This window comes from Herpailurus yagouaroundi, unplaced genomic scaffold (assembly GCF_014898765.1).
Source record: "Herpailurus yagouaroundi ecotype Mexico unplaced genomic scaffold, PumYag 165, whole genome shotgun sequence".
Classification (NCBI taxonomy): Eukaryota; Metazoa; Chordata; class Mammalia; order Carnivora; family Felidae; genus Herpailurus; species Herpailurus yagouaroundi.
Window position 1 is genome coordinate 20,737,464 of NW_024412406.1, and position 26,725 is coordinate 20,764,188.

Below are 26,725 nucleotides of genomic sequence, written 5' to 3' on the forward strand. Positions count from 1 at the left end.
TGGGCTCAAAGTGCCCTAACCGTGTAGCTCTGCTATGGCTGGCTTGTCACCACTGTGGGGCACTTATGAAATGTTGAGGTAGTACTTCTGGTGACCCAGACCCACACATGACCGGGTCCAGGTATGGGGTACCTAGCCCAGATAGCACTTCACCCTGACCAGTTCCAGGCACTAGAAAGGGGCCTGGACAACTTTGAGGAGGTTGTCCAAAGTGGGGGCCCTGATGGGCAAGGTCTGGAGCAGGGGTTCCACTTGCCTGGGCCCAAAGGTGATGCTGCCTGGCTCAGTAGCGGCTCAGTGACAACAGCTTAAAGAAGTAAACACTAAAGAAGCATTAGCAGGTCAGCGGGCCACACTGAGTGTCAAAACTTCTCTGTTGGGGGAAAGAAACAGAGGCTGAAAGACCAAGTGTGAGTGGGGGAACATGCAGGTTAGAAGAAAAAGGAAGAAAGAACAAAAGGAGGAAGGATCGGGTAAGTGTGGCTTGCTTTCTATGTGTAAGAGACCGCTAAAATGGATCCTTCTCCAGCCTACAGCCGTCAGCGTCTAAGGGCTTTGGGGGAACTGACAGGTCATTACCTCCAGCATTTCCCAACCTCTCACCTACGTGAAACACCCCAGATGGAATGGGAATGTTGGACTCAAAAGAACAGGCCAACACTCATTTCCATTCAGCCAGGTGTCTTTGAGTGCCCACAAGTTTATGTGACATGTGGCCTGACACGAGATGTTTTATGAAGGCACGTTGGCTGTTGGCTGTCTCCATTTCCACAACGCAGAGTACGAAAATCCTCAGTACCCTGTCAGGCTGAGTTTCTGTGGTTAGGACGGTCCTGTGGCTTCTAAAAGCACAGTGATATGGGGCGCCTGGGTGGCTCAGTCGGTTAAGCATCCGACTTTGGCTCAGGTCATGATCTCGCGGTCCGTGAGTTCGAGCCCCGTGTCGGGCTCTGTGCTGACCGCTCAGAGCCTGGAGCCTGTTTCAGATTCTGTGTCTCCCTCTCTCTCTGCCCCTCCCCTGTTCATGCTGTCTCTCCCTGTCTCAAAAATAAATAACCGTTAAAAAAAAAATTAAAAAAACAAAACAAAACAAAACACAGTGATAGCTCACAGTGAAGCGTTCAAGCCCAGCACCCGGCATGTGACAGGCCCGCGGTAAGGGCCGCCTCTCTCATTCCCCCTGCGTCCTCTTCAGTAAGAGAACAGCCCACGCACGTGCTGGGTCTTTCTGTCCTACCTGTCAGACTAGCAAGAAAATGCAGCACTTTTCTCTTATGGGAAGAGCTAAGAGTCTTTTGCCTCTTAGAAATAAACAAGCTTTGTGGGGCGCCTGTGGCTCAGTCGGTTAAGCAGCTGACTCTTGAGTTCGGCTCAGGTCATGATCTCACGGTCCTTAAGTTCAAGCCCTGTGTCAGGCTCTGTGCTGACAGCACATAGTCTGCTTGAGATTCTCTCTCCCCCGTTTTCTCTTCGCCTTCCCTGCTCACGTTTTCTATCTCTGTCTCTCTCAAAAATAAATACATAAACATTAAAAAAAAAACAAAAACCCAGAAGCTGTGTTACTATTTATTTTGTAGTTTTACTCCACTTGACAAATTTCTTTCTAAAATGAATAAAGAGGGAGCACTTGGGTGGCTCAGTTGGTTAAGAATCTGGCTCTTGATTCTGGTTCAGGTCATGATCTCATGGTTCATGAGTTCGAGCCCCGCATCGAGCTCTGTGCTGACAGTGCAGAGCCTGCTTGGGATTCTCACTCTCCCTCTCAGCCCCACCCCTGCTCACTTGCTCTCTCTCTCACAAAATAAATAAACTTGAAAAAATAAAATGAATAAAGTTTTTATTCTATGTAACATTTTTCTTCCAACAGCAGTTTAAAATGAACTGAGGAATTTTGCAGTAATGAGTCAGAAACACTAGATGTCAGAAGAGAACCAGCTAACCTAAGGTTTAACCAACTGTGTTTACATCCAGCCATTTAGAATAGTAGATTTTAGGAGGCTGCCAGAAACCTAAAGAACATTTAATAACACAGTTATTGTATTTATTTAAATACTAATGGTTTATTGAATCATTATGTTGTGCCCTTGAAACTAATATATGAAACTAATATATCGTATGTCAATTATATCTCATTAAAAAAAAAAACCTAATGGCTGTGTAAACATAGATTTATACCTAATACTAGATATTTTCTACTCTGACCTAAGAGAATGCTCTGAAAGACCTGGTAAAAAGAAGGGAAACAAACAATTTTAAGTATCTATTAAGGGTCAGGAAGTCTCATGTACATAAATTTGTGATCTATATGCAAAATTCCCAATCCCCATTCCCCTTCTACCTAACTGAGCAACTTTTAGGCTAGCAGGGTTTTTCTCTGGATGGGTAAAGAATCTTTCATATAATGAAAGATGCTTCTGGGGACACCTGCGGGGAAGACACAATATCAATTAAGAAGTATTCCTTGAACATCTACTGTAAGCAATGTACATGCAAGAGAAGCACTTTAAACAAACATTGACATTGGATTTTTTCCCCTATAGACTAAAGTGTCTCAACTAAATGTACTCTAAATCGTGTCATTATTTCCCTTTTGGACTTAAGGAAAAGTTCCTAATCACTAGTTTTTCTATTGAAGCTGTTCCTTTTTGCATAAATATAGCATGTTTTTAGGCTTCTAATTCTCTAACAGTATAATTTCTCATAAACCTAATTTAGAGTCATTCTGTTTCATCATATAGATTGTCTTTAGAAACTTACAATACCACTTTAACATCTTTTGCATTCAAGTTAATTCATCCTGGAAATTTTTCGGGGAGAAGCTCAAAAGTTTGAGAGAATCAGAGATTCTCAGAACGGGAGAGTAGATAATCATGGTGGGCAATGGGTAGACTCCATATTTCCATTAACGAAACCCAACCGATATTTATTTTGGGTCAGCCACATTATCCCTGGACCACACTGAACTGTTGGCAAATTAAAAATCATAATTTCTGGGGAGACTGGGTGACTCAGTTGGTTAAGTGGCAGACTCTTGATTTCAGCTCAGGTCACGGTCTCATGGTTCATGGGATCGAGCCCTGCATCGGGCTCTGCACTGACAGGCCTGCTTGGGATTATCTCTTTCCCTCTCTCTCTGCCCTCTTATGGTCATGCACTCCCTCCCTCTCTCTCTCTCTCACTCTCTCTCTGTCTCTCAAGTAAACATGAAAAAACATTTTTAAAAAGTAAAAATCAAAATTTCTTCTCCTCTGGCTTATATGTCACATCTTCCATCCAGTTTCCTAGCTGGATGAGAGTGGAAAGTCTACTGGTAGTCAGAGACCAGGGGTCTGGTCCCATCTCTTGTCATTCATGTAATCTTGGGCAAATCATATACTCTCTTAGTCATGAAAATTTCTACCCATACTCTGAGCACTTCATATCCCATGTAATTGTCTTTCAAGATTTTAAACCCACAGTGAATACCTTCTTTTTTCTTTTATATTCTTTGATAGTTAAAAAAATATATTTCATCCACTTTTTATAAAGTTAAATAAGAAAATAAAACTTTTCAATTTGTGCAATTAGTAACTTTACTTTGCCAATAGTAAACACTGTCCTTTCTCTTTAAATTGTATCAAATAACTTGAAGTGAAGATGAGCATTTACATTTTTTTCTTCTCTAGTCAGAAGGATCTAAATGAGTTGGTTCCTCTTTACTAGTCTTGATCCTGAGACAAAGGAGCTAGTAAATAATATAGGCAAATCTTTTGGTGTAATTAACAGTAATGATTGGCTCCATTGTTGAGGGGACAAGGCACATAAAACAAAGTTTGAACTAAGAATAGAGTTTAGGGGCGCCTGGGTGGCTCAGTCGGTTAAGCATCCGACTTCGGCTCAGGTCATGATCTCACGGTCCGTGGGTTAGAGCCCCGCGTCGGGCTCTGTGCTGACAGCTCAGAGCCTGGAGCCTTCTTCAGATTCTGTGTCTCCCTCTCTCTCTGACCCTCCCCCGTTCATGCTCTGTCTCTCTCTCTGTCTCAAAAATAAATAAAACATTAAAAAAATTAAAAAAAAAAGAATAGAGTTTAGAACAACAATAATAATGTAACCATGATAAGAGAAAAAAATTGAATTAAAAATTCTGTTATTTCCCCTTAGTGCCTTGTCATGTATTTGCAGATATAATTTGTGTCCTGTATTTAGTTAACTGGATCAAAAACATGTTTCTGTGTTGCTACGTATGTGGCCATCCTAGCTGGCTGGGTCCTTGTCCTTTGGGAGGACCGGATGGCCCAGCCAGAACCTAGCCTCAGTGGCGAGGATTGGCCAGTGCAGGAGGTGGGTCGAGGGTTCAGACAGGGCAGGAATCCGATTTAATGTGGTCCAAAGTGGGGGCAGCGAAGTGGATTTAGGCCAAGTATACAGGGGGGATCAGAGAGTGCAAGAGCAAAGAGGACAAGGACAAGAGTGATGGAGTCACTGGAACGTGGAACCTGGAGTCAGGGACCGAAGTGAAGAGTGCCTGTGGTGTGAACAGGCCGCTACAGCCAGGAGAGTCCTGGATAAGTGTCCCAACTCCGGGGGGGATTGTCCTTTACAACGTTCTGGTTGGGGCATGCCTTGTCTCCAAGACACGATGTCAAGACTTATTTTACGGACTGTGAGGTAACCCATTGGTAAAAGCTGGCGGTGTTTGCCTACGTGGGGCATGCAGGATGGGGACTTTATTTATTTATTTATTTTTTAATTTTTCTTCAACGTTTATTTATTTTTGGGACAGAGAGAGACAGAGCATGAACGGGCGAGGGGCAGAGAGAGAGGGAGACACAGAATCGGAAACAGGCTCCAGGCTCTGAGCCATCAGCCCAGAGCCCGACGCGGGGCTCGAACTCACGGACCGCGAGATCGTGACCTGGCTGAAGTCGGACGCTTAACCGACTGCGCCACCCAGGCGCCAAGATGGGGACTTTAAAGCCAGCACAGGCTGATACTTTAACCACTTTTCCCCCCGTTGCCCAGGTTGCAGGCTGCCCTCCAGGCCTCCTGTGTAAGAATTCCTCTGGGTCGTCAGCCACTCTGCCCTTTATACTTCATCTCTTCTGGCTTCGCTCTGGTCTCTCCCCCAAAGAGGGTTTGATATTCAGGGTGTTTTCCTCTCCTTGCCCAGTCCCCTTGTGTGTGTGAGTCATAGGCGTGGTCTGCCTGGCTTTGTGATTCACTGAGTGATGTATAAGCTCAGGCTCCCGCCCAAGCGTTGGCCTGTGTGTGTGTCTACTGCGGGTGATCATTGAACTCGAGCAGAATGTGCCCATGCGCGGTGAAGACCGCCCTGCCCGGTACCCACCGGGTATGTTAAATTCAGGGGGAAGTGGCCTCATTTTGATCTTGTGTATAGGCTGTGATGTCCAATGGACTTAAAATAGCAATACAGTGATGCCTGTCTTTTAGTCCTTCCCTATGTGTCTAGAGAAGGAAGGTTGATGGACTAGGCTTCCTCCGAGTCCCTCGTACCTGTAATGGTGAGTCAAAGATCCTTGCTTCCCTTTTCAATGGGCCAGCACTCATAATCATTCTCAGGATGGGGTGCACTGCAGTGGCCTGATGATGCAGTGGCTTCCTAGGGCTGGACACCACTGCTGCCACATCTGTGGTCGCCATCAGGCTCACCCAGTTCTCTGGTGCAGGAAAGGGGTGCAGGTCCGGGTGGAACTCACCACCTGCAGGTCGAGAGAGTGCTACCTCATGGGCGCCGGGCAGTATTTCCGTTAGCTTTTGCTGTATAATGACTGCCCCCCTCCCCACTTCAGTCATTTAAAATAACCATTTTAGGTAGCTTCTAATTCCACGTGCGGCTGGCAGTCCTGGGGTCTGTGCAGGGAGTGGATTAATACCCCTGTGCTCTGCCCAAGATACAGATCCTCCCAGAGCAAGCCCACGAGGCACCGGATGCATTGGGAGGGGATCAATTCAACTCTGCATTTGTGAGTTTGTCTATGTCCAAGTGTGGGGCCACTTAGACACTGTGGCCTTTTCAAAACATTGAGATACAGCTATTAAAATTTGTTAGTCTCAAGACTGACAGTCTATCCATCAGCCACTGTTTTAAAATGTAGAGTTTATTTTAAAACGAAAAATTTTTTTAAGTTTATTCGTTTTTGAGAGAGAGACAGAGCATGAGCAGGGGAGGGGCAGAGAGAGAGGGAGACACAGAATCAAAAGCAGGCTCCAGGCTCTGAGCTGTCAGCACAGGACTGTCGACACAGGACTCGAGCTCACAAACCTCGAGATCACAACCCGAGCCGAGGTCAGACGCTTAACTGACTGAGCCACCCAGGCGCCCCTAGAGTTTATTTTTTATGCAGGGTCCGTGAGGTCGGCAGATCAGAAGACAATTGCCATTGAAAAGATAGTTTCTAACTTGTAGTTTCTAAGAGGAAGGGGGATGTCATGCCATGCAGGGCCACCCAGGGACGCACCGGTATTGGTCATAGGCAGAGAGAGTAAGGGAACTGTGGGCAAGTGGCTTTATCGCAGCTTTTGTTGGTAGGAGTGTGCAAGGCAGGGTAAGAAGGCTAAGCAGGTTTAGCACTGGGCTGGTTCACACAATTTCAGCAGGCTCAGTGGGTAGGGGCTACCTCTGTTGTGTAATGGCTGGCCCTGGGGTGATTAGGATGGGGGATATTGTCCCAAAGAGTAAGGCACTACTAAAGCATGTGGGTGGTGAGTAGGGGCTATTGCCTCTAGGAATTAGCTAGTGCTGACAGGGGCGGTCTTTCCCTGGTCAGGAAAGCCCGAATGTCAAGCATCAATTTAGAAGCTAGAAAATGTGGTTATTATACCACCTGTGCCTTCTGTGCCGAGGCCCGGTGACCTTGTGGCTCATCCATCTCTGAATGCCCCTAGGAAGTTCTTACTTAGATTTGCCTTCCTACTTCCCTTCCCTTATGGTTCTGAGACTCAGATGGCATCTTGCCAAAAATCGTAGACGTTATACTCTGGAGCGCACGATCCCCCAATCCCTGTCCCTTTGATGATCAGCGAAAGCTGAAGCATCCATGGACCACAAGTCTCCCGACATCTGATCTCAGCCCTCAGTTCGTGCTTGGATTTTGGAGCCACTGTTTGAGAGTCAGATCTGTCTGTTTACTACTCCTTATTCATAGACCCAAGGCCCAACAGAGTTTATCAGATTGGGACCAACGGCAATCTGCATTCGATCAGGTTGCTATATGACTGGCTTGCCGGCCGCCATCATTGCAAAAGTGGAAGGGCATGCCTCTTTCGCAAGGACTCTGCTTTTTGTGCTGACAATCTCCTCACTTCCTCTGATGAAATAGAAACTCTGGCTGCTGGTTAGTGCCCGAGGCAGCCAAGCAACGGTCACCGAAAGGGCCCCCCCCCCCGACACATCAGGCAATGGACATCAGCCCTACTTTTTAAATCCACATCTTCCCAAGGTCCAGTGGCATCCAACACACAGTGTTGCCAGGGTTAAGCAACACCTCTCCCTGGCTACTGGGATGGCTTCTGGAAGCCGATCAGCCTGGTCTGAGCTCCCGGTCTACTCTCAAGCCTTTCTCTTAGCGGCTCCCAGAAGGTGAGGGTGTGCCAAGACTGTCCGTGTACCAAAGGGGAGGCCTGTAGTTCCCGAGTAGATGCAGGCTGTTTCGTAACGGACGCTCAGACAGCAGATGGGAATGTATGTAGTTAAGTCCTTCCCAGGGAGGAACTGGGAGGTGGGCATTTTCCCTTGCTTCCTCCGTGTTAAGCCCAAGCGTAGAGTCATGGGACATGCTCCTACGCCTGTTGAAAAACCGTTTCTTTGTTTGGCTAATAGCCCTTTGGGACTAGTGAATGAATGCAAGCCCTGTTGGTTAGGAGAAGTAGGCGATTTAGGGGCCCATCCCTCAGCTGACGGCTGTAAATGTTGAGGCACTAGCTGTGTGGACCAACTCCTTCCTGAGAGATAACTGCCACTTTGGTTTCACTGCTGGAGTGAACCAGAGGGGAGGTGGGGGATGTGCCCACCGGCCGTTTCGGGGTCTGGGACGGATCCGCGTTCGGCACGTGGATGGGTGCTAACTGGAGGCAGGGTCCTCAAGCAGCAGCTTGTAAAGTGTGCAGTCAAATTCCTTCCAGGGAGAGACTGGACGGTTTGCATGTCCGCATGCCCCCTCCACACCGAGCCCTGTGGATCAGCTGAGTTGAGTGCACGTCTGACTAGTAACTGCTTCTGTTTGCTGTCATCTTGCAGGACTGTGAGTGCAAGCCCCGCTGGTTTTCAGAGCTAGGTGATCTGGGGGCCCATCCCTGGGAGCCGGCCCTAGGAGCTGGGGCACTGGATGTGCCGTCTAAACCTCTGGGTCCTCAGGGAGAGGCTGGGAGAGGCGTTGTTCCCTCCCAGCGCCATAGTCGTGCGCCAGCGGTAGGGTTTATGGCAGGAGCGGTCTCAGCCTTTCCTACTCACTTTGTTTGTTTATATATTTTTAATGTTTATTTATGTATTTATTTTGAGCAAGAAAGGGTGTGAGTGGGGGAGGGGCAGAGAGAGAGGGAGAGAGAGAGAATCCAAGGAGGCTCCACGCTGTCAGTGCAGAGGCGGACGCAGAACTCGAGCTCACGAGCCGTGAGATCATGATCTGAGCCGAAATCAAGAGTCCAGTGCTCAGCTGACTGAGCCACCCAGGCGCCCCTCCTGGTCGCTTTGATGTGGGTACTTTCGCAGTGTCCCGATGTATAGGAGCCACTCTGCTGGTCTCTGGATTTCTCTGAGGGAACTGTTCTATGTGGAGTTGTTATTCGGTGTCTTCATGGGAGAAGGGAAATTCAGGAGACTCTTATGGTCCAGACCTAGATAGTTTTCTTTAAATGTTTGTTAACCTTTTTCTTCAAGTCTAGAAATCCCACACATGGTTTTTCTAGCATCATTATCAAATAATCATCTCTTTCTCCTTGTTTACAATACTGTCTATAAAACATACTACATTTTGTAAACACCGTGATCCGTTTTGTACTATTTTGTTTCCTTAATTTCTACTTATTCTTATACCAGTACCATTAGTTTAATTATAAGGTCTTTGTAATATATTTCAGTGTAAGGCCAATTCTCTCTTACTGGCCTTCTTATAAGGAATTTGTTCTGATATCATTTTTTCCCCAAGTTTTTATTTAAATTCCAGTTAGTTTAACATACAGTATAATATTGGTTTCAGGTGTACATGGTATCTTTTCCTATTTATATGTTAAGATTAATTAGATTATTTTGTTGAGTCCTCAGAACCCTCCCACATCTCAACATAGGTTTTTTTTGCAAGGCCATTTTTTTTTTTTAATTTTTTTTTTTCAATGTTTTATTTATTTTTGGGACAGAGAGAGACAGAGCACGAACGGGGGAGGGGCAGAGAGAGAGGGAGACACAGAATCTCAACATAGGTTTTATAGAGAACACAATAAGCCTACAAATTAATTTGAGAACAGCTGGCATCTTTATGTTTAGCTTTTTCCATACAGCAGCATATAATGTATCTTTAAAAAAAATTTTTTTTAACATTTATTCATTTTTGAGAGCGAGAGGCAGAGCATGAGCGGGGGAGGGGTAGAGAGAGAGGGAGACACAGAATCCGAAGCAGGCTCCGGGCTCTGAGCTGTCAGCACAGAGCCCGATGCAGGGCTCGAAGTCACGGACCGCGAGATCATGACGCAGTCAAGTCGGACGCCCAACCGACTGAGCCACCCAGGTGCCCCTAATGTATCTTTTATATCTCTGAATTCAGTTAAGTAGTTTCATATACATTTCTCATTAGGATTTTTCTTAGTTATTTGTTGTCTATTACTACTTTTCAATGGAATTTATTCGTTTACCTTCTTAAATGGAAAGTTTTAAACATGCATCCCTTGAACTCATCAGAAGAGGATGTCTTTTAAATTTTTTAACAGTTTTTTTTTTTTATCGGGGGTGTGTTGGGGAATTGGGAGTACAGGCATTCCACTGGTTTTTGTGTGTGAATCTTGTACCTGTTCGTATTAATTCTGACAACTCTTTAACTGATTCCCAGGGGCTTATCATATTTATTTGTTATATGTAATATGTTTATACATAAATATATGTAATTGTATTTTATACATAATGTAATATAATACAGTAGGATTATTAATTCACATTTTCCTTTTGTACATATATATACACTTGCCATATCCTATGTAATGATTCTTTCCCAGAAACAAAGAATTGAGTGTACATGTTAAATTAAGGAGGGCTGAATCATTTAGATTTTGAAAACTTGCAATGAAAATAGCTTGGGTAAGGTTTACAGACTTCTACTTTACATGAATAAAAGCATTCTGAAAAGTGGCAGTGCAACCACAGTAGATAATTTTCTGGAAGGCATTCTCCCAAACCAGCGATTGACAGGTAGAATCAGATGTGTGTGGATTGTTGCTGGTCTGGTACTACAATTAAGCTCTTACCTTTTCTTTGCTCTCAAACAGAAAGTTCTGACAAAGGATGTGGTGGCTTCAGGGCCTCTCGGAAACCATACAAGCGGTGCCCTTGCGTTGAACTCTATGTTAAGAAAGGACCGTTGCTGTACTAATGAACCTGTGTTGAGATACTACTAGTTCAGTTCCCGTTACTTCTAATTGGGGCCTCCAGAATTCTCTGAACCTTGCCAGGTCTCTGGCTGGGGCCATGTTAATGTTTCCACTCCAGAGCTTGGCTGCCAATTTTGATTTTTTTTCCTGGGTAGGATTTCCTGAATCGTTATGACATAAAAAGTCATTTGCTTTGCCTTTCATAGTAGAAGCTTTCTTTAAAAAAAAATATATATATATTTTGAAGTAATTTCAGTCTTCCAGGAAAATTGCAATTAGTATACAAAGAATTTCCATATATCCTTCACCGAGATTACCCAACCGTTGACGTTTTACACATTCGCATCATCATTCTCTTTCTCTGCTCTGCATGAGTGTATGTGCATGTATGTATGTGTGCACACACATTCTTTTTTAGAACCACATGAGATTAAATTTGCAGATGTGCCGTCTTTTACCCTTAAATTCTTCAATATATATTTCCTAATAACAAGGACATTCTCTTACATAATACTGTATAATTATCAACATCAACACAACTGATGAAAATGTTGCCAATTGTCTTGTTATTGTTGTCTATAGCAAATAAAGAAATGTGGGGGGGGGGGGCGATCCAGAATCCAATCCAAAATCACACCGGGTATTTATGTCTTCTTAGAGTCCTTGAATCTATTCCTCAGTCTTTGTCTTTCATGACCTTGAATTTGTGAAGACTGTAGGTGAGTTATTTTGTGGACGCTTTCTCCTAATCCTAAATCTTCAACTCATTCCAAAGGTATGACCTTTAACTTGCAATTGAGCTCCTGTTATCTTAATTTTCCTATCCAACCTGAAAACACTCACCTCCTATTTGTGCTTAAAGAGCTCAGATGTACAAGGGCAAAAACGTGGGGAGGGGATTGACATTTGCCGAGCACCTGCATAGTCCCCGTACTGGGCAGTTGATAAACATCCGTTTCATGAGCACATCCATCCTGTAGCACAAATTATGATTATTGCTATTATACACATTGTGCAAATGAGGAAGCAGATGCTCAGAGATTGTAACCTGCCCAAAGCCACGCAGTTGGACCTAGGATGGTTTAGAGCCCAACTCCTTGATTTCGCCACACACTGTCTGTAAGGGCACTTGATCTACCTTGACCCTTAGCCACACTGGGTTCTATATAGACCTTGACTTCTGCAGGGTTTCTGGCCTTCGGTGGAGGTTATTAATTTATTGCCTTTTTCCTGCACTGAAATGTGAGCCAGCTCCTGAGGAACAGAGACCAGAGTTATTGACTTTGTGGTCCTTTGCCTGACTCAAAGCCTGGATTGGAAACGGTTCTTGAATGAAGACATTGGAGCATGTGAAGTCTAAGAGGAATAAGAAACACATCTTGTGGGCTCAACTTAAGTTTTCCATATTCAGGGATGTGACCAGTGCCTGAGCCCTGGAGCTAGATTGTCCCTCTTTCTTTAGGGAAACACTGGCTTTGCTTGGAAGACATGCTCTTCTGATTCCCTTCTGACCTCATTAGCAACTGCTTCTTCATCTGAGTGGATTTATCCTCACCTCTCTGACTCTTACGCATTGGATTGCCCCGAGTCCAGTCCTCGGACTTCTCTCCTCTCTCTGCGTTGACCTACTTGGTATTCTCTCATCTCATGGCTCCAAACAGAGCGTGGCTACTTTAAAATTTATATCCTGGCCTGGATCTTTCCTGAACTCCAGGCTCTGGTCTGCCTGCTTATTTTACATCCGTACTTGGATGCCTCATAAGCGTCCTAAACTTAACACGTAGAACTGAAATCCTGGTTTCCCTTCCACCTCAGTAAACGGAAACTCCATCCTTCGTGTTGCTCAGACTCAACACCGTAGATTCATCCTTGATTTTCTTTTTCTCTTGTATCCCACACACAGCACAGCAGAAAATTCTATCATATTTCAGGGGCTGGGATCATGATACCAGGGTTGTTTTTTAAACACCTTTCTCCCTGAAAATCAAATAGACAGCTAGGACTGAATTGTGGCCACTCAAAATTCATCTGTTGAACCCCTCACCCTCCAATGTAGTGGCATTTGGAAAGGAAGCTTTGGGAAATAATTAGATTTAGATGAGGTCATGAGAGGAGGGCCTTCATGATGGAACTGATACCTTTATAGAAGAGATACCAGAGGGGCACCTGGGTGGTTCAGTCGATTGAGCTTCCGACCTCAGCTCAGGCCATGATCTCGCAGTCCATGAGTTCGAGCCCCGCATCGGGCTCTGTGCTGACAGCTCGGAGCCTGGAGCTGCTTTCAGATTCTGTGTCTCCCTCTCTCTCTGCCCCTCCCTGACTCATGCTCTGTCTCTCTCTCTCTCTCTCTCTGTTAAAAATAAATAAACATTAAATTTTTTTTTTTAAAAAAGAAGAGATATTAGACAGCTTGCTCTCTTTCTCTCTGCTCTGTGAGCACACAGCAAGAAGCAGTGTCTGCAAGCCAGGAAGAGAGCTCTCACCAGAATCTAAGCATCCTGACACCCTGATCTCAGATTCTGGACTCCAACGCTGTGAGAAAATAGATTTCTGTTCTGCTGTTTAAACAACCCAGTCTATGGTATTTTGTTATGGCAGATCAGGGTGACTAATCATAGATCAATCAGCATAGTGAATGGAAAAATTACCCATGGAAACCACTTTTGAGAAAACTAGAGGACGGAAAATCCCCACAAATCTCCCCTCAGAGGACAAACACATTCAAATAAAACTTAGACACATTCAGACATATTTAGAATTCAGACCTATTGTCTAAACCCCTACCAGCAGTAGATGGTTGTAGAGCAGGAGTGGTGGAAAATGAGAATTGAGATCCTCAGAAATGTCTAGCGAATAATCTCTTCTATAAATTCACAACATGACACAGAAGGAAAACAACTAGAAATAGAAAATGCATTGAGCAGAATAGGAATCCGGGGCAAGGAATAAAGAAAGTGTGGGGAGGGGAGGGCAGCTCAGGGGAGGTGGATTCCAGAAGGCGCTGTCAACGTGGAGTGCGAACCAGGGCTGGAGGCAGAAAACCTTCCTGAACCAGTCCCCCATCCTTTTAAAAAATTCCATCACCGTTTTTGGACAACCTGGGTCACCTGTCCCACAGACTGCCCCCTTTCTGATTTTGTCTTTTCGCCACCTACATTTCCTGCAAACTAGACATTAGCTCTGAACACTTGATTGGAGGAAAATTCAGTTTTTTGACAGAAATTCTATATTTTCATACTTGATGATTACTGGGTCCTGCATCACTCCAGGAAGGACTTAATGTCTGGTTTTCCCCCTTTGCACAGTGGAAGATTGGTCCACCGGTGACGACTTGATCCTTCGGCCGTGAAGACGTCTACCAACTAACTCATCTGACTGGTGACCGTGAAGTCCAGCCACCTGTTGCCAACACTGCCATGGTCATGACCACCCCCATCTCTCACCTGGAGTGTTGTCACAGACTCCTCACCTGTGACCTGCTTCTTGCTCCCCAGTGGCCTCTTGCCCATGAAGGAGCTGGAGCGATTTGTTTGTTTGTTTGTTTTTTTAATGTTTATTTAGTTTTGAGAGAGAGAAAGCGTGAGCAGGGAGGGGCAGAGAGAGGGGGGGACGGATGATCCAAAGCAGGTTCTGTGCTGGTAGCAGAAAGTCCGATGCGGTAATTGAACTCACGAACCATGATGATCTTGACCAGATCTTAAACGACGCAGCCAAGCGGGAGTGATTCTTTAGAAACCCGGGTTATTATAATAATAACCCCTTCTGTTATTACTCTCTGCTCAGGACTCTCCAGCTTCTTCCTAACTCAGAGTAAGAGCCAATCTTCTGCACTGGAGTCCTGGGTCTCAGGGATCTGGCCCCCACCATTTCCACGGGCCCTGCCCTTCCTCACTCCCTGCCTCCTCCCTGTGTCTCGCATCCACGATGTGCGCGTCCCTGGCCGGCCTTTGCACTTACGGCTGCCTTGTCTGAAATACTCTCCCCCACCCCGGAGAGCTGCCGCCTCCCACCCTTCCTTCTCCCGAATCTTTCCTTAAATGTTCCCCCCCTCAGTGAGGCCTTCCCTGATCGCTCTCCATAAAATTATAACTCTTGCCTTGGTGCCGCCTCTACCTTTTCCCTGCTTTGTCTCCACAGCACATAAAACTCTCTGATGTGATTTTATTTGCCTGCTCATGTATGTATTCTCTGCCTCCTCACTTAATCTGCCTGCAGGTGGGGACTGAACTTGGTCCCACGCCGCTGCCTGGGTGTGGTTGGCACCACTTAAATAACTGATGAAGGGCTGTGCACTCAGGCCTCAGACACCCCTGGCTGAGCCGAACCTGAGTGTACAGCCGAGGAATACTGTACCTGAAGGGTGAATTATAGTATTTTTTTAAATTTCACTTATTTATTTTGAGAGAGAGAGAGTGTGTGTGAGCGGGGGAGAGAGAGAGAGAGGGAGAGAGAGAATCCCAAGCAGGCTCCACATTGTCAGGGTGGCCAGTGCGGGGCTTGAACCCACGAACCCCGTGAGATCATGGCCTGAGCCAAAATCAAGAGTCGGTGGCCTAACACCTGAGCTACGCAGGGGCCCCACCAGTATTTTTATCTTACAGTATCTTTAATGCAAATTTTGACTATACGTAACCTTTGCTTTTTGCATTCACTTTACAACTTAATCCCCTGAGAAGGATTTTTTTTTTATTAAAAAAATATTTTTTTCTACTGTTCATTTATTCTCGAGGGAGCAACAGAGCGTGAGGGGGGCGGGGCTGACAGAGAGACGAGGAGACACAGAATCCGAAGCACGTTCCAGGTTCTGTCAGTACAGAGCTCGACGTGCGGCTCGAACTCACCAGCGGTGAAACCATGACCTGAGCTGAAGTCGGACGCCCAGCTGACTGAGCCACGCAGGCACCCCCACCCCCGCACCCAGTGGGATTTGAGTCCACTATAGAAGGTGGTGTCCATGTGGCCTCTTTCATAAAACAAAGACCCAGCAGCCCGAAGATCTTTAAAGCCACTGACCACAATGAGCAAGCAAGTGCTCGTGTCACTGGCCTCAGGCATCAGATATACCAAAAAGGTGTGCCAATTTTAAGAATTCAATCCCCCAAATGTGAAGTTTTCTCGCTTCCAACTCAAAAATACTCTCAGCACGGCGCCACTCACAGGCAAAAACCTGTAAATCTGACTCTAGAAAGCACTGCAAAGTAATACAGGTCTTTAGCTGAAGCTCTCCTCTTCCTTTCTCATGGGGCTGTGGAGGAGGGGGCGATTGATTGCCTTGTCGCAAGGTCACCAAGATTTCCTACCGCACTCGCGACATCGCCCATGCTGAAAGGAAGGAGCCACCTACCGTCTTGCCTTTCGGCCTCTCCAGGCTCTTCTCCCTCCTTCTCTCTGCCTTGTCCCCAGGCTCCTTTCTTCAACGTGTCCCGTGACATTTCTAAGGTAGATGAGCAGCTTTCCTTGTTTGGTTTTTGGTTTTGGTTTTGGTTTAGGTTTTTCCCAGCAAGGACCCCCTTCCCCAGCCAGCACCGCCAAGGGCGGGAGGTACAGATGCGTGTCTTCCCCCCACCCCCGCCCAGGCGTGGGCTGAGCAGCCTCGTCCCTTCTGCCATTGTCTGCGCCCCTCTGGGGGCTCCCGCTCCTCTGTTATCTCGGCTTCTCAGTTGGGCCTCATCCCCTGACTCCCGTCCCGCAGCCTGCACCACTTGAGTGATCTCTCGAAGAGTGCAGAGGACAGACATCCGAACCGCCTACTTCTCACGATTAAGCATAAACAGGACACGCCTTTGCCAAGCCCGCCTAATTGTGGCTGCTTTGTTTAATATCAAAATGCTCTCAGATCTGCATAAGCCACCTGCTTTTTCCTCCAGATCCGCTGAGCCCTGATGCATGAGGCATCGGTAATGCTGTTTCTCTTTACATCATTAAGGATGGGGATGTGCTAATGTCCATATCAGTTGGAAAGCTTGAATAATTTTTCAAACCTTTCCATCAGGCCGTTTTCTGTATTATTATTCTGGATTAATCTCTTTTCGGTAGAGTTTTGCGGTATCATTAAAGTCCGACTCCAACATTTAGATCCCAAATGATAGATTTAATGGCCTTTGTTATCACCCCAATGATGTAGGCCTAATTTTATGGTTCACCTGTTTTTGCTGTTTACTTTCTTGAGCTGCAGCCGAGCTGAAGAAACTGTGTGAAAACAGAGTCTGATTGCCCATGAAAGACAACGCCACCTTATTGTGTAAAAAGAAAACCTGGATTCTCCTAAGTCGGCCCCTGAAAGGGACTCTGCTGCCCGTGGGGATGGTGGAAACGTAAACCCCGCAGCCCCTCATCTTCTTCCAGGTGATGCCTCAGTCACACTGGCTCCAAGGACATGCTCCTGCCCTTGAGTGCTCTGGGTCAGGTGAGGAGCCCTTGTCTCCACAGATTGTGGCACTGTGGACGTAAGATCGAAACCTTTTGTTTATTTACTTTCAACTTGAATTTTCCTGGACACATGATAAAAGGAAAGTCTAAAACGTTTAAAAAGTGTACCCAGCCCCCAGCCCTCGTTCCCTGAGATAACTAGGGTAACTGATTCTACATTTTTAACATTTAAAAAAAAAAATTTACGTTTGAATGTGAGAGAGTGCAAGTGGGGGAGGGGCAGAGAGAGGGGAACAGAGGATCTGAAGCGGGCTCTGTGCCGACAGCCCAGCCGTGAGTTCCATGTGGGGCTCGAACTCACAAACCAAGAGGTCATGACCCGAGCGGCAGTCAGACGCTCAACCAACTGAGCCACCCAGCTGCCCCAGGGTAACTGATTTCTTTATAACCGTTCAGAGGCATTCTACACTTAGATAAAGACTGATATGATTCTCCGTTTCCCCTTTTCAGACGTGGTGCCACACTGCACATACTGGCACAAGCGACCCTCTCCTTTGCTCCGTCTCGGAAAGTCTCCAGTGCGCAAGTCCCCGTTCTTTTCCGTTGGCTCCACGATGACCCGTTGTATGGCTGTCCCATAATGTATTTAGCCTCTCTCCTGCCGATAGGCATTTGGGCCATTTCTTATCTTTTTTTTTTTGTTCACTCCCAAAGTGTTTCAGTAAAAACAATGAATAACTTCCTTTGCACGTATGTGAAGTATGTAGGACAACTTTCTAGAAGCTGCTGGGTCAAAGAATAGGTGCACCTCGAGTATAAATACATATTGTCAAATTTACATTAATGGTGTTCCAATTTATACCCCCGCACCCCCCACCCCACACATACACACAAGTAGTGTATGCACTTATCAGAGTTTACAAGAGGCCTAGGTTTAATGTAAGGAAATAAACCTGGTGGCCTGAAGTGGGATAATATGGTTTATGAGACATGGCTTACCAGTCTTTAGTTTGTGATCCAGTAGAGGAATGCTTTGCTTCCTAGCTCTCAACTCGCTTGCACAGAGCAGGAGCTCTCGGGGAGGGGGGTAGTTGTTTTCTGCCCCCCCGCCCCCACCTGCCTCACATCCTCCCACTTCTCTGAGCCAGAAGGGAACACAGATGCCTTAGGTATTGCAACTCAGGGAATAGGGCGCATAGTCTTTTTCCGATTTCTACTGAGCAAGGTCGCCAAACAGATGTGACTGCCAGCTGACCCATGAGCCGGTCCCTGGCACTTGGAGGCTCCTCACCCCGTTCCCTGACCTTGGAATGTGGGTTCCCCTTGCCTTTCCCATTCCCACAGGCTGCTCCATCCAAGGAGGTGGCCTTGAGATGGTGATGTGGTTTTGAAAACACCTTCATGGGACACATGACTGAGTCCAGTTAGAGTCTCTTTACAAACTTAGATTTGGCCGGCAGGTGCAAGGATCCGTTCGTGCTGGTGCTTCAGATAAGCCTCGTATAGAAGTTCCCCTCACTTGTTAAAACTGCTACCTACTGACCTGGAGTGGCCTATCACTTCTTCAGACTCTCCCTGCCCTCTGTGATGGGCACTGGCTTCAAATTTCACCTGGGAAGCTCCTGGAAAGGTTGCAAACAAGCAATGGCCATCCTTCCGATACCAACATCTGGCTCAACTGGAACTAAGCCAGAGACTGAACACGAGGAGAGAGCAGGTAGCAGAAAGACTGAGGAGACCAAGGGGTCAAGGGAGGTAGAAAAGGGAGAAGGGAGAAGGGCGAGAGATTTCTCTGCTGGCAGGAGAGGGAGGCTCTATGGTGCCCGTAGAGAAGGTTACGGGCAGCATCATTTTCTCTCCTTGTCGACTACATGGTTTTTGTAGGATGTGTGAGAAGAGTCACATCAGGACAGTCAATATTATTCTGTGGGAGCTCAAAGTTCGAGGACAATTTCTTTTGCTCTCAATCTTCTAATTTTCCTAAACATTGCTAACATTCTGATACAAAGTCCCACTGCAAAGGAAAAAATACTAAACCAAACTATTTGTAATAAAAGGTTGTTGTGGCAGAGTCTGCTCTATGTTCACCACGGTCTCTTCTTTTTTCTTTCTGGGCCAGAGTCAGATTCTATTTTTCTGCTTTCCTTATGACTTGGTGGGGTCCTGTGACTATATTCCGGCCCAAGGAATGTGGGCAGAAGTGACGTGCACCATTTCCAGGCCTGGCCCCTCGTTCCCTTCTCCTCTCCCCCTGTGAAATCACTTCTCTCTTTTCTTCTCCTTTGTGTACAGCTAGAAACAAAAGACGTCAAGGCCTTACGCCACTTCTGGTTCAGTAAAGCCAGAACACGGGAGGAGCTTGGAGCCCTGAGTTCTGCTCGACGAGAGCAAGTAGGATAACCTAAGTTTTACGCCCCCATGAAGTAGATGTTAGTCCTCTCCTCGGATTGGTCTCTGCTGGCAGGTTGCTGTTGCATCCAGGTACTTGAAGGTACTCATATGCGTCTGAGCCAGGAGGCGTATGGGAGCGGGGGTAGAATTGCACTTCGTTACATAGCTTTCCCCCATTTCATTTCATTTTATTTTATTTTAATTATTTTTTTAATGCTTATTTTTGAGAGACAGAGACAGAGCACAAGCAGGGGAGGGACAGAGAGGGAGGGAGACACAGAATCCGAAGCAGGCTCCAGGCTCTGAGCTGTCAGCACAGAACCTGACGTGGAGCTCGAACCCACAAACCGCGAGATCCTGACCCGAAGTCGGACACTTAACCGACTGAGCCACTCAGGCGCCCCTAACTTTCCCCAATTTTAAATAAAAATCTCGGGGTACCTGGGTGCTCAGTCAGTTAAGCATCCAACTTGTGGTTTGTGACTTCAAGCCCTGCACCAGGCTCTGTGCTGACAGCATGGAGCCTGCTTGGGATTCTCTCTCACTCTCGTTCTGTCCATTTCCCACTCATGTTCTCTCTTTCTCTCTCTCTCTCTCAAAATAAATAAATGAATATTTTAAAAAATAAGTAAGAATCTTGCCCTTAATAAGCGGAGGAGGTCAGATAATTCTTTGTGAAACCTCTTGAAATAAAAATAAAACAAAATAGAAATTTACTCTGCATACTAGAATATACTTCTGGGTGTGTTAAACTCTATGCCCGTTGGCCTCCACCCCTTAGACCCCAGGGAGTAGAGCTGAAGCGAGCCCTGGCTATAGGAAAAACTTGTTGGCCTGTGGCATGGACAGGGGAAGAAGAGACAAGGGAGGGTGGCAAGGGGCAGAACGCATGAGGGAAGACTAGCATTTGTAGGGGACTTACTCATATATCAGGGCCTGTGTTATCTGCGTTGAATGTATTTTCTCAACCCAATGGGACAGGTGTCAGCCTCCTGTTATAGATAAGGAAGCGCAGACTCTGAGAAACGTCACTGACTCAATGATATGGAATCAATGAGTGATGTAAGTGTAGGCCAAAAGAACATGGTTGTATCAGAATGCAGAGGTATCAGAAACGCAGAAAGATTAGAGGTGGGAGGAAGGAAAGTCAGAGAAGGAAAGAGAGAGGAGGGGACAGAGCACCTCCTCCCCAGTGACTCACCCAGTTTCCTCTGAAGGTGTTTGCTCTGTAACAAAGCCTGCAAGTCACGGAAATTGCTTCAGTCATTTTTATTCTCCAGGACACTTTGTCCCTTAAGGAGTCTGTTCAAAGAGCTCTCAAAAGACTGCATAAACTGAAGATGCCCAGTGCCTTTTATGTCTCGTCACCAAAATGACAAGGACAGAATCAGGCACCATTAGTTCTGATGTTTCCGTCCACACAGGTCTTCGTTAGAGCCCTTAAACATAACCATTTAAGAAGGCATCAGCTTTTGGGGAAAATACTTTTTGAAAGCTAACTTAATGAAGTCATTTCTACATAATCTGGAAGCAGAAATGTCTTTTATGATTGAATTTTTATTTTCAACATATTGACTAATGTCGGGATTATTATGTATCACAGTGAGCTTTGCTCTGAGTTGACATAGGTGTAGTCTCAAAAGATTAAAATGGCAAAGACAGGGAGGGGTGAAATTAAATTAAGTTTCTGCTTAAGAGGAATGGTACAGTATCCCTGTTCTTTGCCAACAATTTTAGCTTCCAAAGATGTATGCTGTTCCTAGTATTTGCTGGTATTTGTTCCCCAAAGAGGTGCCATTGGAGATGATTTGATTTACCCATGGGCAGTCAGGGCCTAGGGCCCTCTAGTGGTTTCCTGTTGAATAGAATCTCAACTTTGATAGACTCACAAGGCTCTGAATCTGGCTACTAACTTCTTACCTCCCACTTGCCAACCTTGTCTCATACCTCCCTTCCACACTCATTGTACTCCAACCATGGAGATTCCTTAACTGTGTGCACCTCTTTCCCGTCTCATGATCTTTGCACTTGCACTGAAATCAGAGATGGTGCCTGGTCACTCTGTCAAAGGTAGTGCCTCGTTCTACATCTATTTACTTTCCATCACATCATTCTGTTTATGTTTGCATGGCACCGAAGCACAATCTGGATTTACTTATCTTTATTTTTTTTGAATTTATTTGTTCATTGGTTTGCTGCAAGTTCGTGTGTCCTGCGATTATTGGATTTGCCTTTGCTCACCAAGACGTGAGCACCATGGGAGCTGCTAGAAAACATGTTCCTGAGAATGTTCTTCAGTCTTTAGGACATTTTATAACTGCAAACGACTAACGGTTAGCATTTCTTTACCTTCCCTGGTATGAAGTATAACTTACCAGGCAAAACGCTGGTCATTGTTAGTTTAAGTCCTGTGTAATTGAAGAAAAATTCTGACTGGCTCTCCAAACTATAACCTTTCAAGACACAGAGGATCAAAATGGAGGGGAATGCCTCCTTTTGAATGGAGGAAAGATATCTGTTTAACTCAAGGTGAACTGGTGGCCAGCACAGTGCCTGGCACATTATAGACATTTAATAACTTCTTGTTGAAACACTGAATAGATAAAGCTGCATTTATTAAAATCATCTGAGATCATTTTTCTTGGCAAACTTGGAGGATCTTAGAGGATGAGAGAAGAGCCAGAACACTGAAAATGGGCAATCATTGTGAGAATTTGCAAAAAGTGGAAGAAGGTGGATTTCAAAAATCGTAAGTGATGAATTTAGTGGAAATCCCAAAGAAGACATGACTCGTAATAGCTAACAAAAACTGACTGTGGTCTTGAAGAACTCATTCGCAAAGAACACCTCAGGTTAGACATACTATATCTTTTTCATAGAATTAATATATTAGACTACAGTAGAGACATTAAGAAAATGATGACTCTGGAGTTCAGAACGGTTCTGTATCTAACATAGCGCATCATCCCAGGCCCTAAGGAGGCACTTGAAGCCTGACTGATGAGAATAATGTGATAATTTGGCGATAATCACTTTCTAACTTGTCTTATTCAACAATTTATAGTCTCCAAATAAAAAGATGTTTGAATATATGTAGGTCACATGAATCTGAGAAGAATAACCAATAGTTTGGTTAAGAAAATCAGAATTCAGGGGCACGTCGGTAGCTCAGTCGGCTAAGCATCTGACTTCAGCTCAGGTCATGATCTCATCTGTGGGTTCAAACCCCGTGTTGGGCTCTGTGCAGACAGCTCAGAAGAACCTAGAGACTCCTTCGGATTCTGTGTCTCCCTCTCTCTCTGCTTTTTCCTGCTTGCGCGCGCTCTCTCTCTCTTTGTCTCGAAAATAAATAAACAAAGCAAAAAAAAAAAAAAAAAGAAAATCAGAATTCGAAATGGTATCATTATATTGAAATGATTGGCTGAATCTACCAAAATTAAGTTTAGAAGAAGTCACTGTAAGTACCTAAAATTGAGCTTAATAAACCCATTTGCACAGATGCTGGGTGAGGAGTTTTTACTTAACAGTACAAGCATAGTGGGGAAACCCCAACCTTATGGCTCTAGTGATGGAAGAATGAATGGAAACGAACAGGGTAATGTGACTGCCAAAAAAGCTAGTGTGATTAATATTTATAGAGCACTTAGAAAACTCACAATGTAGTAGGTGTAGTTAAGGTTCAACATGTAATTATGGATCAAAGTTCTTAGAGTATAGAGAGACCAACGCTGCTTGATGGATTCAGAATCATCCACCTACTAAGGGTTCCATAATTATATATTGACTGGGTTTTTATTTATTTATTTTATTATTATTATTTTTTTAATGTTTTTTTATTTTTGAGAGACAGAGAGAGAGTGTGAATGGGGGAGGGGCAGAGAGAGAGAGAAAGACACAGAATCTGAAGAGGCTCCAGGCTCTGAGCTGTCAGCACAGAGCCCGACGCGGGGCTCGAACTCACAAGCCGTGAGATCATGACCTGAGCCAAAGTCGGACGCTTGACCGACTGAGCCACCCAGGCGCCCCTTGATTGAGTTTTTAATGGGCTAACATTTGACTTAGGTCTTGAAGATTGAGTAAAATATATTTAGAATTCAAGACAATATCTTGAGTATCTTCTACATGCAGAAAAGGGCTCCCAAGTAACAGAAGCATGAAAAAGCAGGAGGAATGTTTAAACAAAAGCATAAAAGAGATGTACAGGGTGTGAAAAAGAGTAGTAAAAAGGTGAGGCTGAAAATATAGATTGGTCAGATAATGAAAGATCTTATAAACCAAACTAAGGATTTTGGACCTGACTCTTTATCTTATTTCAAGATAAAAAAAAAAATGTTTATTCATTTTTTGAGAGAGAGTGTGAGCAGGGGAGGGGCAGAGATAGAGGGGGACAAGGGATCCAAAGCAGGCTCTGCACTAACAGCAGAGAGCCTCATGTGGGACTTGAACTGACGAGCTGCGAGATCACGACCTGTCAAAGTCAGACACTCAACTGACTGAGCCATCCAGATGCCCATATCCTATGTTAAGTTTTTAGCAGGGTGATAAAACAAAGCTCAGAGTTGTCATTTTAGAAATATATTGAAAGTGGAGTTTTTAGGAAAAGGCGGAGAGTCTAAGCTCCATTAGGAACCTATTTAATTAAGAAATGATGAGGGCCAGGACTAAGGCAGTGGTAGTGGGATTGGAGAGGAGGGGCTAAGAGATGATATTTAGGTTATTTTGACAGAGGTAAAAAATAAAGGAAAAGTAGAATTTGATGTACACTTAGAGTAGGGAAAGAATATGATTATGTTAGTCTGTTTTTTACATTCTCAGTCATGATTAGATTATGGAATCTATTAGGAATATCTAATATAATTTCTATTTGCCCAACTAGGTATAGGAAGTCAAATGCCCACTTGAAGGAAAAGGCAATAAGATTAGAAATTAACATTTTTCTTTATTTTGCTTGCAAGTACATGGGAGACTGTATTTTAATCTTTTTGACAAATTTATAATTTTCTATAAATTGTGCTTGCATCACTAAGGGTAAAATCTGGACCATACCATTGAAACCAGCATCGCGCACCGCCCCCCCCCCATCACCTTTCTAGTAAACTCTATTTTAGAATTCCAAAAAAAATGGTTTTAATTGCAAAGTAGAGTTTCCATGGATCCCACCATCCCTCGCCCTCTGTTTTCTGGAAATGAGCCCACTGTGAGGTGCTGGCCACTTGGTTCAAGTCAAAGTCTTTCACTCATCTTGGAGAAGCCTCATCTGGGGACGGAGCTCCAGTGAACACGTGTTAGGCCAGATGTCAAGTATTCTGTTAACTAACAGAAATAACAGTATTGTCTTAATCTCTGCAGAGATTACTCTGATGTTAAGGAGATTTTGCTCCCTGGCTGGGGTGCGGCGGAGGGTATTTTTGGCAACCCGACCCAGAAGCAGCGCCGAAATCAACAGCGGGCAGGTCTGCCTGGAAGTGAGGAGATGGAAGGCAGGAGATTAAGACAAGAGGGGTGCACAGAGGCTGTCCTGTGAGGGTGAAGGACTCAAGGTTCACGGGTGTCCAAGATGCACTTTTAAGCTTTTCTTTTCTGGGATAACCCTTTTATGTATCATCAAACCTTAGTAAAATGTATTAGTTGCAAAAGTTTGTTTCAGCTTTCCTCGGGAAATAAAAAGAGAGCCCAAGTGCCTGATTTGGGAAGATGGCGGCCAGGAGTGAGCTGCAGGGATAAGAGGCAGTTATGAGAAAGTTTGAGTCATTGGCAGAGAAACCCAGAGTCTGCAGTGAGCCTACACTGGCAACACCTCAGTGGGCTTGCAGAGCATTTGAACCCTCACAGGAATGCTCAGATATTCCTGGGGTAGGGACTGGGTTTCTTGTGGTCACACAGCCTGTGACTTCACTTTCCCTTGAAATCTGAAGAATGAAGGGACATTCATGATGCGTACCTTTTCCAATTTTACTATAATAAATACTGTAATGGAGAAGAAGTTATTAAAAACAGTAGTCATGGGGTGCCTGGGTGGCTCAGTCAGTTGAGCGTCCGACTTCGTCTCAGGTCGTGATCTCATGGTTTGTGGGTTGGAGCCCTGCTTCGGGCTCTGTGCTGACAGCTCAGAGCCCGGAGTCTGCTTTGGATTCTCTGTCTCCTCTCTCTGCCCCTCCCCGACTTGTGCTCTGTCTCTCTCTGTCTTTCAAAAATAAATAAATGCAAAAAAAAAAAAATAATAAAATAAATAAATAAAAAACAGTAGTCATCTTTTACTTCAATGTACATTTTTATTCATACTTGAAAAGAATAGTCTATTTTACTGCTAACTTATTGTAAATGTACCCAGAATCAAAGCGTCTATAGAGACATAAAAAATGTATGTAGTTTCTATTAAATAACACTTTCTGGTCACTTTAGAATATGAGTATAATATACAGGTATTATATGCACAAAAATGTAAAAAGGAATTGTGAAAACAAGTCTTGTTACCGGTTTATATAAGAAAAAAGACATTCATTTTTCACAGGCTACCAGCATCATCTAAGGTGGTGCCTAACAGGATTCGACTTTTTCAATTAATTCACCTGGTAGCTCAAAAATCTGTAGAAAAGAAGTTAATATACAGTGAAGTCACTACACAGTGTTAGGGGGCAGTAGAAATTCCTATCGGTACAAAATATCGTTCAAGAGTTTTACATGAACTTGCAGTGTCGAGATTGAGACACATCTAGGTTGGCAAACGATTTAAGAATTGCTCAAGACTGAAACTTTCTTTTTAAATGACTTCTGCTGGTAAAAATGTTAAAAGTTAAAAATAGGTAGAAATAGGAGGTGCAATATCCTTGTTTTCCTGTTTTCTTAACCAGCAGATCCTCGCCTTGGAAATAAAAAGGAAATGCTTTAGGTACTTCCAATATTTTCCACGAGATGGCAGTGTTGCCATTACAAATGTGAGAGCAAACTAACTTTCTTACCAGTGGTCACAGCAACAAAGAAAGTCATTCTCCCCAATTAAATACTGCTATCCTGCCCTCAATAATAATAGCAGTAGCAGTTTGTTGCAGGAAAATAATAACAACATCCAGTTTGTTAGAAACAATATTAAGGAATTATGTGTTGCGTAGTCTCCCATATTATGCCATGGTGGCCTGGGGACTGCGTTTAGCATTGCTTTTGCTCTTTTTCGGTGAGTTCCCCGTACCTGTCTGCTCTGGTTTTTATGTAAACACTGACCCATCCAGCAAGGCCCTAGGGCAGCACTCTCAGATCACCACAGATAGAACAAGCAGACGTCTGTTGATACCACTTTAGCAAGCAGTGGCCGTGATTGCTTCTGACTGGTAGAAGCTGTAGACTGGCTACGTTTAATGCAAATTCAGAGGTCCTCCAGATTTGCATTGGTTTGTTT

At 44.7% G+C, this 26,725-nt stretch overlaps 1 long non-coding RNA gene across 2 annotated transcripts; it reads left to right on the forward strand.

Annotated features, from left to right (window-relative positions):
* Nucleotides 1–5,338: 5,338 nt before the first annotated feature.
* Nucleotides 5,339–17,779, forward strand: LOC121038205 (uncharacterized). Of its 2 annotated transcripts, none has more exons than XR_005794225.1 (4): nt 5,339–5,501; nt 13,878–13,991; nt 16,748–16,978; nt 17,452–17,779. It is a non-coding gene; the product is annotated as an uncharacterized LOC121038205 (long non-coding RNA). The 2 variants fall into 2 exon arrangements; XR_005794226.1 differs by lacking the exon at nt 5,339–5,501 and adding an exon at nt 7,428–7,579.
* Nucleotides 17,780–26,725: the final 8,946 nt, after the last annotated feature.